This window comes from Macrobrachium nipponense, chromosome 21, assembly GCF_015104395.2.
Source record: "Macrobrachium nipponense isolate FS-2020 chromosome 21, ASM1510439v2, whole genome shotgun sequence".
Lineage (NCBI taxonomy): Eukaryota > Metazoa > Arthropoda > Malacostraca > Decapoda > Palaemonidae > Macrobrachium > Macrobrachium nipponense.
Window position 1 is genome coordinate 23,634,962 of NC_087212.1, and position 12,500 is coordinate 23,647,461.

At 35.8% G+C, this 12,500-nt stretch overlaps 2 protein-coding genes across 2 annotated transcripts in view; one reads left to right on the forward strand and one right to left on the reverse strand.

Moving 5' to 3' along the window:
• LOC135197846 (uncharacterized) overlaps window positions 1-12,500 on the reverse strand; it is a 57,179-nt gene that overhangs the window by 43,984 nt on the left and 695 nt on the right. The window lies entirely within an intron of this gene.
• Window positions 1-12,500, forward strand: part of LOC135197430 (uncharacterized) — a 26,887-nt gene that overhangs the window by 4,046 nt on the left and 10,341 nt on the right. The gene's annotated exons all lie outside the window — the stretch shown is intronic.

Consider the following 12,500-nt stretch of genomic DNA (forward strand, 5'->3'; position numbering starts at 1 on the left):
CTTAGTGGAATGCGCTCAATAAAATAAGAGTTTTTATTTCTTAACGAACAGATTAGCGTTGAGGTAATTCAGCTCTGCGGAAAACCGGGAAAATAAAGTAAAAAAATTGACTGCATTAACCGAACCTTTTATAAAACACTTTATGCGAACAATTACCATAAATTACAAATCCACTTCCATAAAAGGGTACCACAGACTGGACCTACTATCGCTGTACGCTATAAATTTTCATTGATTACCATCAATTATTTGGAGTTTACTTTATACCTAACCGATGATAGACTTACGAACAACGAAGTACGGCGCTACTTTCCAGAAACTTTAATCAATTCAATGGTCACTCAAACAGACCTAATTGAAAGTTTATGAGCAATGCGGAAGCGAGAGTAGCACCACTATTCACCTGCCGCTGAAGGTGGTAAAGGCCCGAGGGTGCAAACCGTCTGTTTGGAAGAGTGACAGTAACATGCATACGATCCACCAAAGGCGACGTCAGGCTGCAATCATACTATGAGAAATGTTGCAAAATGGAACTATTCTTATATATGTTACACGGAATATGTGAAATCCCCTATGGCATTATGTGAAATAACCAATTGATCCCCACGGGTTAGTACTAAACACGGCGAAATACGTTTGGCTCCCCAGGGGCAAGTACTAAACACGGCAAAACAATGTAGAGGAATTAATGCTTAACCGTGTTTAGTACTAGCCCTCGGGGTTCAAATGTTCCTAAGTGAACTTGTAATTTCACATATTCCTTAGGGATTTCGTGAAAACCCTGATTTCAAGTATTCCCTGTAACATATACACACAATAATACATACACACGCAGAGAATAAATGTATATTGAATTTTTGGACGCAAAACAAAATACACAAACATCACATCCTAACTTTCTTGAATATCGCCCTTCATACCCTAGGCGCAAACAAGTGCCTTATCATAACAGGCAAAATTCACACTAGTCTTTTATGAAAATCAAATCAAATTAGTATATTGTTCTATATGAAATTTAAATCTACTGGTAAAAACAGACTGGGAGATCCGTTGCATCTGTGATTCTCAAATGTTCTTTTACGAGGATTCACAAAAATAGAAAGACGCGGAAAAGCACCAGAACCTGGAATTAGGGGCAACCGCCAACATTCATCAACGAATAGTTGCAATTGGCTGGAATGCAATGGGAATATCAATTTTGTACGGGCCACACTTCGGCTATCTTTTGATGTCGTCCTCTCTTTGGAAGCCTCATGAATACCTCATACGCAGGTTTGGCTGCTATACGCCACTTCCAATATTAGGCTGTGGGTAACAATTTCACCATGGTATCTACTGTAAACACACCAAGACAGAAGCAATTTTTTTTCCTTGCGCTGTGTGACCTTCTACCTACAACGTGTGAGTGAAAACACATACACACACACACAACCGCAAAAAATTCAGGAAAAAAAATTCCATGCTTTTTCATGTTACTGGAATGAATTTCTCGAACAAAAATGTTTATATTATTGATGAGCACTGCACAAACAAACACATTATATATTATATATATATATATGTATATATATATATATATATATATATATATAAAGGTATAAGCCACGAAGGAAAAATAAACAACGGAGTTCCAACAAGATCTTTCGACTGAACATTCATCGAAAGATCTTGCAGAAACTCCGTTGTTTATTTTTCCTTCGTGGCTTATACTTTTATTTATGGATTTATCACGTTCCAAACTTTCGTGATTCAGTTATACATACATACATACATGCATACATACTACATGCTACATACATACATATATACATATCTAATATATATATATATATATATATATAAATATATAGGTATGATATATCATAATCATTATCATCATCAGCCATTGTTAGTCCACTGCAGGACACAGGCCTCGGGCATGTCTTTCCACTCTTGTCTGTTTGTGGCCTTTCTTTGCCATTCTATACCCGCAAATTTTCTTAGCTCGTCAATTCATGGTTTCTCTTCCTTCCCCTGATTCGTTTGCAATCTCTAGGAACCCATTCTGTTATTCTTTTCGCCCATCTATTATCTGCCATTCTCATTATATGTCCTGCCCCCGTCCATTTCTTTTTCTTACTTGTTAGAATATCCTCTACTTTAGTTTGCTCTCGTATCCATGTTGCTCTTTTTGTCTCATATATATATAATATATATATATATATATATATATATATATATATGTGTGTGTGTGTGTGTGCGTGTGTGTGTGTGTGTATGTGTGTGCATATATTTATATATATATATATATATATATATATATATATATCTATCTATATATCTATATATATTTTTAATATATATATATATCTATCACATATATAAATATATATCTATACATATATATATATATTTTATATATATATAGATATATATATATAGATATATGTATATATAAATAGATATATATATATATATATATATATATATATATATATATATATATATAATTAAAATGCACGTAAGAAGGCGAGTGAAAACCGGGACTTGGAACATGTACTTTGGTAGTTTACTATTCTACATTTTCAAGTTCACACTGAGTACAAACAATTTACTGCTCTTTATATAAAAAACTGAGCAGTGGTGGGCAGAGTTAGTTTCCTGATTCGGGCAGCATGTTCTTGGGCGATGAGTTTAAAATTATTGACAATATACGAGATTCATTATGTTATTCTTCATAATTTTTGGAATTGTGTAAAAATAAGACAAAGAAGATATATTAGAGTCCAACCAGAGTTAATACAGAATTTAAGAATATTCTGTCTAACTTTTCACCCCAATTTCATATCTACAATACTGATTCTAAAAAGTGTTGATATTCATTTAGTATTTAAGTATAACAATACTTTAAGAAATATGTTAATTAAGAATAGTCCGTCCAAAAACAAACAATAATGTATACAGTATCCATTGTAAAGATGGTAATAAGATTCATATTAGCCAAACATCAAATGGAGTAAGAAAGAACTGTTCCCAACACAAATATGCTCTTCCAAGAGGCCTAACAAACAATGGCATTTCAGATCATTGGCCTAAGACAAGCCATGCGATAATTCTTCTATAATCTACAAAACCAACAATTATCTGAAGAGAATTCGTCTGGAAATTGTATTCACTGAAGACACGGCCACAAGGTTTATCCCTTGATCCTCTTTCCTGTCCTTTCTGTTTGGAAACTGTAACTCTGCCCACCACTACTCAGTTTTGTATATAAAGCTCTGTAAACTATGTTTGTACTCAGCATGAACTTAAATATGCAGAATTACAAAAGTACTCATTCAAAGTCCCGGTTTTCACTCGCATTTTTCCGTGGATTTTATGTTATTTACAAGCATGTGGACTTTCGTGCTATATATATATATATATATATATATATATATATATATATATACCAACAAGTGGCAACTCTTACCTTTCAGTTGCTGGCCGTCTCTCTCTGCAAGCAATATCAAACTAGGCTAATGAATTCACATAAATACAAAAATATGCTATTTATTTCCCAAACTAGATGGTTCATAAAATGGAACAAAGTGACAAAAAAAAGGTCATGTTAAGAACTAAGTCTGACCCACAAAAAGAACTGTAAATGATCATTCTACTCTCCTGAATTAGACTAAGTGATCACCCCAAACTCTCAAATTGTCAACCACTACATTTCAAAAGTCAACTATTTAGAAAATCCCGTCTCTAGAATAATGAAATGGGATCCACCACCCAATTAATTAATTAATATTAAATAAATGTATACACTTCACACTCCTCTCTTTTCAAAGGCAACTGTTCCTAAGTCTTTTAAATATGCCATACCTCTTCGATGGGTTTCTACCAAGATCTGGTGTCCTCCGAACCGCCTTTTGCCTTGCCTCCTAAGCGTGTGACTTTCTCACTAAGTATCGGGCGATTGCACCCATCATTACACGCACAAAAGCCCGTAATCATCAGCCACACCTTAAAAGCCCCTATAGCAACTGGCTGTGCAGGCCTCGGCCTTACAAATGCATACTCAGCATTTCCTTCTTCGAGGAAGGCTATCACTAGGTTCTTTCTGTCTCCAAGCCAAGAAAGCTGATACACCACAATTCACCAACACATTTACTTTCTTCTTTTATATATATATATATACATATATATATATATATATATATATATATATATATGTATGTATGTGTGTGTGCGTGTGTGTGTGTGCTCACACATAAACATATATATCAGGTGTTTTCAATTCAACACTATCTAAAGACACTGTAAAAAAAAGCCACCGAAGAAACTTTTCTGTACAGCGTATATTGCAGTATAAAACTCTCAGCCACATCCCTTAAAACTCTTAGCTGCAACCCATGAAACTTTCAGCCATGGCCCATTGGTGGCCTGTGTTGCCATATACAGGATCATGGCTAACTTTAACCTTAAATAAAATAAAAACTACTGGGTGTTTCGAAATTAGAGCGCCCCCCCCCCCCCCACAGCATAAACTAAAATTGATATGGACAAAAAAAAAAGTAATTCAGAACAGGTATTTATTCAAGTTCCTCTCTGAGTATGTAATATTTTGTGTGGCCTCCATCTGCCTGTATCGCAGCCTACAGTCTTGAGAGCTATGATTTCAGCAAATCGCAAAAAAGCTGAGACTCAAACTCCATTTCCCTAAGCACTTCGGTTACCTCTCTTCGCAGGTCGTTGAGGCTTGGTATACCATCATAGTTCCTTTAAGTAAGGCCAGGGGAGCTACCTGGAAATTCACTTGACAAGAAAAAATAGATACCACTGTTTTGAAGCAGCTCCCGCGTCTGAAAAGCCTTGAAACATGGTGCTTATCATGCAAAAATGTGACTTCTTCAACAGATAACACTTTTTCAGGATCTTTGAGGAAAGGAAATACTCCACCAGTAAGCACAGTTTCTCTGCAGTATTCACCATTCCATAACTGTCCTTTTTCTTTAATGATCCACATTAACTGTTTGGCTGTGAAACAGAGAAAAATTCCCAAACATTCAGGAAATGTCCCAACTTGGCAATAGCACAAGTCATTGCTGATAACATCCAACTTTGCAGCCCAAATGATGTCATTTTTATGATTTGGCTTCTTGATTGTGTAAATGAAGAAGTCATCTGATGCAGCAACATGGAGAAAGTCAGCTTCAGTCCAATCTTTAAGAAATGAACCACAAAACTATGTACAGTCTTCTCTCTGTTGCTGAGTGATGTTGGGCTTGCTGATAGCATGAAATGGCTTGATACCAGATTTTTTCAACTCACGATATACAGCACTATGACTTCTCTTCTTTCCCATTTTTGTTTCTAGTTCAAGCACCAATTTACGTAAAGACTTTCTTGGTCTACCCACTGCCTCAGCTATGATGTCTTTTGACCCCTGAGAAAGGACTTCAGGCCTTCCAAGATTCTCACTCTTTTCACAACGACAGTCATATGGATTTTTGTTCCAGTTTCTTTTAACAATGAATTAATCTCTTTTAATGTATTTAGCTCAGGAACGTGAAATGAAGGATGCGCCAGCATCCCTGGCCTTTCTGAAGGTTATAGCGCGGATTCGGTCAATCCATGCGATTTCCTCCAAGTCGTTAGCCTGGCTGTATCTAACTCCATCACTCAGTCTGAAAATACAAGAAATATAAAATGAAAAATAGCTTAATAGAAACTTAAGATAATGTACTTGGAGATAGGCTATAGCAGAAAACTTCATGACTTTCCATTTGTTCTGTGGAGGGGGGGGGGGGGGCCTCTAATTTAGAAACACCCGGTACTGAGGCTAGAAGGCTGCAATTTGATATGCGTGATGATTGGAGGGCGGATAATCAACATCCCCAATTTCCAGCTCTCTAGCCTCAGTAGATTTTAGGATTTGCGGCCGGACAGGAAAATATCCAACTCAATAGCTTTCTTTCACAGAAAACTAAAAAAGGTTGTAATTGGTAATTCTGCACAGTTTACGAAATTGGCACCAACCATGTGCCATCAGAAGCATAAATCTTGGTACCTCTATTGATGGTTTACAGGATCGCGTGATTTCGGAGGAGAAAGAAAAAAAAAAATCTTCCGTGTAACACCACCTTCAACAGATCATAGACCAATTCTTTTCCTCAACATTTAATCTAGACAAGACAGACACCGATCGATAAATAAAACTTTCTTTCTTTCTTGAGAAACTCGTCCATTCCTCTTCACAACTGTTAGGCATAAAGGATTTCTAAGATGAATAAAATTCTGACTCTTAAGGTAAATGACACATAAGAGCGACAATGGCTTCGTAATTTCCCTAAATAGCAAAAGTATAATACCACCCACAAAACTGTTCAGAAACGTCGGGCACTCAGCGGCTTCATATACCCTAAAAATCTCTATATTTCTTATGACGTAATTGAACGCAAAACCACCATGCCATAAGTTAGCATTTCACTATTATTGATTATCTGAACCTCTACTCACGTTCCGGAAGGTAAGGTTCATCATAACGGCTTCTTTTGACCTCTGACATAGATGTCTTTCGGTTTAAAAGTATGACATTGATTTTTATAATGTTGTCCAAACCTTCTTTAATTTAATTTCTACAAAATGAAATTTTTTTTTTATTAAAAATACCTGAAAGCTGGAAAAAGAGTACCGTGTCATTGCGCTATACAGAGAAAGAAAATTTTTTGTCGATTTCATTACCTTGACCATAACAAAAATGTTATTTAGTTTCAAGAAACTTGAGAAAACCTTTATCCTTTGTGGTTTTGTTTCTATAAATAAAATAATTCAAATGTAAACCTATAAAAACCCACGCACAATGTTTGCTTAAAGACAAAAGCAGTACATGCACACGAGAAAGCGCACAGACTTTATACACACAAACATCAGCAGGAAAAATATCAATGTGAAAAATCGCTAAAATCAAAAGGGAAAGTAAACTAAACAAACTACCACCCCCCCTCCCCCCCCAAAAAAAACTTTCATTTATACCTATAAAAATATTTGTCAAACTATTTGAATAAGACACCTACATATGCAAATCTCCTTGAGAAAAAAAAATTAAACATCCGGAAGAATATGGTTTACGAAAATTGGACAACAAACAAGTTTATTCTTTAACAGGATATGAACTGCCAAATAAATCTTCTATGCCAAATACCATCCCACTTCTATTCTAACGACGGGTTATAGACTGAAGTTTTCTGTTATAGACTTGTTTGCTATTTACAATGACATTTCCCTCTGTAAATAAACACCTTCCTTTCATTGCCATTCACAGAAGCGTATCTTCTCTATTGTAATAGTGTGTAATTTATAGGAGCATATCCTAACTGACTGTAATTGTATGCAGTTTGTATCGTAACCTCATCCACTGTAATGTAAAACAATTTCCTTCTCAGAGATGAGAAGGAAATTGAGAGTAGAAAGGTTTGAAAGGTGCAACCTGTACTGAGGAAAACCTCTCAGTTGCACTGTGAAACAACTGTTAGGAGGGGGTGGAAATTAAGATGAAGAAAAAGAACACGAACAGAGGTACAATTAAAAGAAATAAAGGGGTTGAAGTCAGGGGCCGAACGGACGCTGTAAAGAACCTTTAGTAATGCCCACAGTACACCGCAAGAGGTAAACTGACAGCACTACCCGGCTAAGGGGTCCACTGTAATGTGCTGGCATATACACCAAATAATCTCATTGTGAGGAGTTCTTCTTCATTGTGATATGCTGTCGTTTATCAACACGTTCTTCATTGCAATGTAAATATCGAGTTCATAGATGAGAGCAAGGGTTTACTTTTAATCAGACATGTTAGTCCTGCAAGTGTTTTTGAACATGAACATGGAATCTAGCTTACCAGAGAGAGATCTTTACTTGAGATTCCTTATCACTACAACTGGAAATATGCATTGCTAAGCAGACCAGAAAGCCCTATACCAGAACTAATATTCAGTTGGAAGACCGACATAAAAGCCGCATATGATCAGCCTGACTGTATCTTACACGAGTCTGATAATCAATATCGATAAATTCAACGTCGTCATACGAGCTTATTCACGCATTCCAAGAGCTGAGGATTGCAGATAACAGAACTCCTCAACGATCCGGCTCCTTAACAGTATATTTATTTCAGTCTATCACTTTCTATTCAGTCTCACAGTTCCTATGTGGAGCTGCTTTTACTGAAGAACTCTCTTAAATGCGATCGCAAATGGAAATCCACTTGAAGAGGAAAAATAAAAATAAAAATAACGAACATATAACGAAAACCACATGATCTACGAAATCAGATAAATGCAATGAGCATTATGTTTATCAATAGTTATGATCCCAAGCTAATTATCTCAATTTTTATTCTTCAGTTCCAGGAAAATATACCTTTAATATATCTCAGCAAGGTAAGTATTGAGCTAAAAGTCTTACCCAACCAGAGATACCTCGTTGAACAACTTTCTAGACTTATTGGACAGTATTTACTAACACTTTACAAATGAGTTGCGAAAATTCAACAATAAATTCCGTATAAAGTTCCGTCAGTTAATTAATATATTACCTGTACTATCAAAAACGGGATATGATGCTGAGCAAAAAGGCCAATTTCAGTCAAATGGTTTCTTGATACCAAAACGTCCCTGTCCGACGAATTACTTCAGACATTGAAATCCAGTACCATGTTATTATACCTAAGGTTCAAGGTGTGGACTGAATCTTTCCCGCAAGGTTCGACACAAATTTTTACTTAGCTTAACAATTAAAGAAAATAAACGAGTTTGCTCAGTACTGTTATATATGAAGTTCATTCTGCCCAGCTTTCCTCACATTAATGAGAAAACTAAGGCAATAAAAAATAAAATGACAAAAGCACAAGAAAATTAAATTCCAAAAAGTGGACGCAAGAAGTGAGGTGAACAAACTGATCTCTGTGTCCTTGGATCTATATATTGGTGTCAGTCGATAAGTCTTTCTGATAGCAAGTCGCGTTACCTTAACATTCTCCACATAACTATACATACAGCATAAGTGAATCATGAATTGGAGCATCTCTTATGGATCCGACGGAATCTGCTCAAAATAACTACTCAGGAACAACGAAAATAAGAAAGCTGCCAGAATATATAAAAGGAACATATGCAAGACATAGTCTCATACACACATTTATTTTTGTACCTCAATCGCTCATGATTTTTGCTTTACTCTTAAATATTAAACCACTAATATAGTTTAATACCGAATTCTCTATGCCTTGAGAATACCTTTCGCCCGAGACGCAAGGAGCTTTACAAAAGATCACTGCATCTACAACCTCTTCTATAAATACTTGCTTAAAACAAAAAGGCTCTACCTTTCTGCTGCCATCTCCATTAGAGGGGAAAAGGCGTATTGTGAAAAAAGTATAAATACACACAAACATATGTACACATACATACAGTAAACATGGGGAGAGCAGAAATTCCGAACTCTAGGACAACAGGATAGTGAACGAAATTGTGGCTATAAAAAAAACAAAAGAAACAACCTTACGCCGGTGATGAAAAAGGTCGAGAGATGGTGTGAGGAGAGTCAATAAATGAACAGACTGCTTAATTAAGTAGGTCCTCGCAAGAAAGAAGACAAAAGCAGCAGCGCCCTATATATGACAGCATTATTCGGAATATGCACAAACAAATCCAACCTCAAACTCTAATACCTTAGATAAATACAAGTTTTTACGGTATGGGAATACAAACTGGAATTTCAATATAAAATTTAGACCAAAGGACAAGAGCTGGGACCTATGAGGTCATTCACCACTGAAAATAATGTTGAAACGATTATTAGAAAAGGGTGGTGAGTAAGATGGATGAAAGAGAATACGAACGGAGGTATAGTGAAACGAATGAGAGGGGTTGCAGCTAAGGGACGTAGGGACGCTGTCAAGAACTGGACGACACATCTGAATTCTCAGATAGATTCAGCCATACATGACCAATGTAATCACTCCTAATCAAGTTAGAAACACCTCGGGCACCCCAACACTGAACAGAAATGAGAGGCTTCATTCAATTCCAATGAAAATGCTTTGCTGAGTGAGAAGGGAGAGACGACCGAGGAAACGGAAGAAACTTTGCCTTGGGTGATGCTGGCGTGACAGACTTTGACGTCCATCACGATGGATTATGCAAGTTTCAATCTGCTGTGACCTACTAACCTATCGGTTCACGATGTTTTCACCCAGAAACCATTTAAGGTTTCTTTAATCACTTCTCCAGTTCCTTGAGCTTTTTTCTAAAGCTACCTACAAAATCAGACACAATTTTAAAGTTGGGTTATTTTCATGTTTTGAAACGTAAAGATTTCATATCTCCAGAATTTTGTTATCGGTGGAGTATTCATACTCATGAAATACATGAGCTAAGAATACCAATTATACGGAAATGACAGCTAAAAAGCTGTGCCTGGAGTTCATAGGAATCTGGCTGACCTTCCGTGTCACTAATTCACTTCTGGCCTTTTTTCGGATTTTGGCATAATTTGTATTTTTTTAACCGCAGAATATTGTAAAGTATGTAAATAAAATATATAAATCAGGAATACTAAGGAATAATAAACAAGAAATACATCCATCGTCAACTTTATTAAGCAGTCTAGCTTCAGCAAAGACCGTCATCTTAAATGTAGTTATGTCCTAAATATATAGAAGGCTGCTATCTTACGAGCATTTGACATTATGACAATAAAATACAAAAAAAAGAAGACAAGCCTTTCAAACCTGAAGCTTTTCTGGACTAGTATAAAACACCTAAACGTGTTGATACCTTATTAGGCCTAGACCTACTCGTAAAAATTTACTCTCGCAAGGATTTTAAAAAATTATCTTTGATTATTGTCTACTGCATTGTTCCCGTATCTATGAAAGCTTTCCTTTCGATTTCCTAAATATAAGTGATACAAAATTAATCTTACATGTCATTAAAGCCTTGTTTCTAACAGTTGTAGGCTGTGTTCCCCGTACTCGCACCCTCTATCCTAATCCTAGCTATTTTCATGGCAGCAATGCTTCAGGTTAAAGTGATTTTTTCATCCTCAAAAACATGCTGAAAGGCATTTACATTACTTACGCGCTTAGTTCACTGCATCACAGAAGGCAGAAAATTCAAGTTATCATGTTATCAACTTTTCACAGACCTTTGGAGCTTACAAAAATGTTATTATCTACTATAAGATAAATATGAGCGTTCTCTCCGCCAACAAGAATAAAAACACATACGCTAAAAGCCTCTAAAATGAAGAAAACATAGGTTAGTTCTTTGTTTATATTGAGCCAAATTGCTTTAGCATTTCATAATTTCACTGTATTAACCTCAAAGGTGATCTCTTAGGATGGTAAACCACAGTCAGAAACTTGAGTATAGCATAAACAATGCTTAATGGTGTAACCTAGAATCATCAGGTACCATTAAACTTGAGAACATCTATGTATATAAAGGTCCAAAGGTTAATCACTTTCCTTAATTTCTTTCCTCGATAGATTCTTGTCACATTACAGCTCTGTTTTCTTAATCCTTTCGCATTCAAATGTCAACTATTGTGTGTGCACAAAACACATTTCCCACGGAAACTTAATAACTAATTAAAATAAATAGTATTCATGACAGATCCTACAGTTAATACAAAGAAAAATAACCCAAGTAACAGTGATGCAGCTGACTGATTATAAACTTTTAGGGTCACAGAAGACATGATATAAATAACATCCAAATTAACAATATGCAATACGCCAATTAGTAAAATTTAGGCAAAACGTGATCATTCGTAAACAGGTAAGTCCACCTTTTCTAGGGATTTTGTTAACAAAGATTATCTTTTGGAGTTATTATTTCAGTCTCCATGTCAACAAATAACGGTCTGCGGACACTCACTGTTGTAGTGTGTAGAATATAGAACAGTAAACATTCCTGAATAATGATTTGCTGTTTATCTTCATGGTAAACTGGCGTTAGAACATCAGACCTCACGGATGGAAAATATACAGATATCAACTTTATATTCATCGAAAGAAGCGGAGATCTACATATCACAAAACTAAAATTAGTATAAAAACTATTGTACACTCAATCTAAAGGATACCGCTAGTGTACGTACAAGCTTGTCAAAGGTGCTGCAAGAAATCAATCCACTGAATGTGATGAACCACTTGACATGAACCATTTTTCTAAATCATCTGACCTATCATTACCCAAAATGTCTATTCATGTTTCTACAACTGATTGATGATCTAGTTAAATAATTTTCCAAGAGAAGTACCGTATTTTCGTAGGAAAAAAATCCGTAAAATCAGAATTGCTCTGACAAAAAATTCTGGGAGCCAATCCAGTAATTTCTTTCACGCCACGGAAGTACTAAAATTCCTAAGATGCTATAAAACATTGGGGCATACTTCGTCCTGTAAGTTACTTGACTTAGGATGGTTCAACACCTCAAAAACACATAAATCAAATGGATCACGTATCTACTGA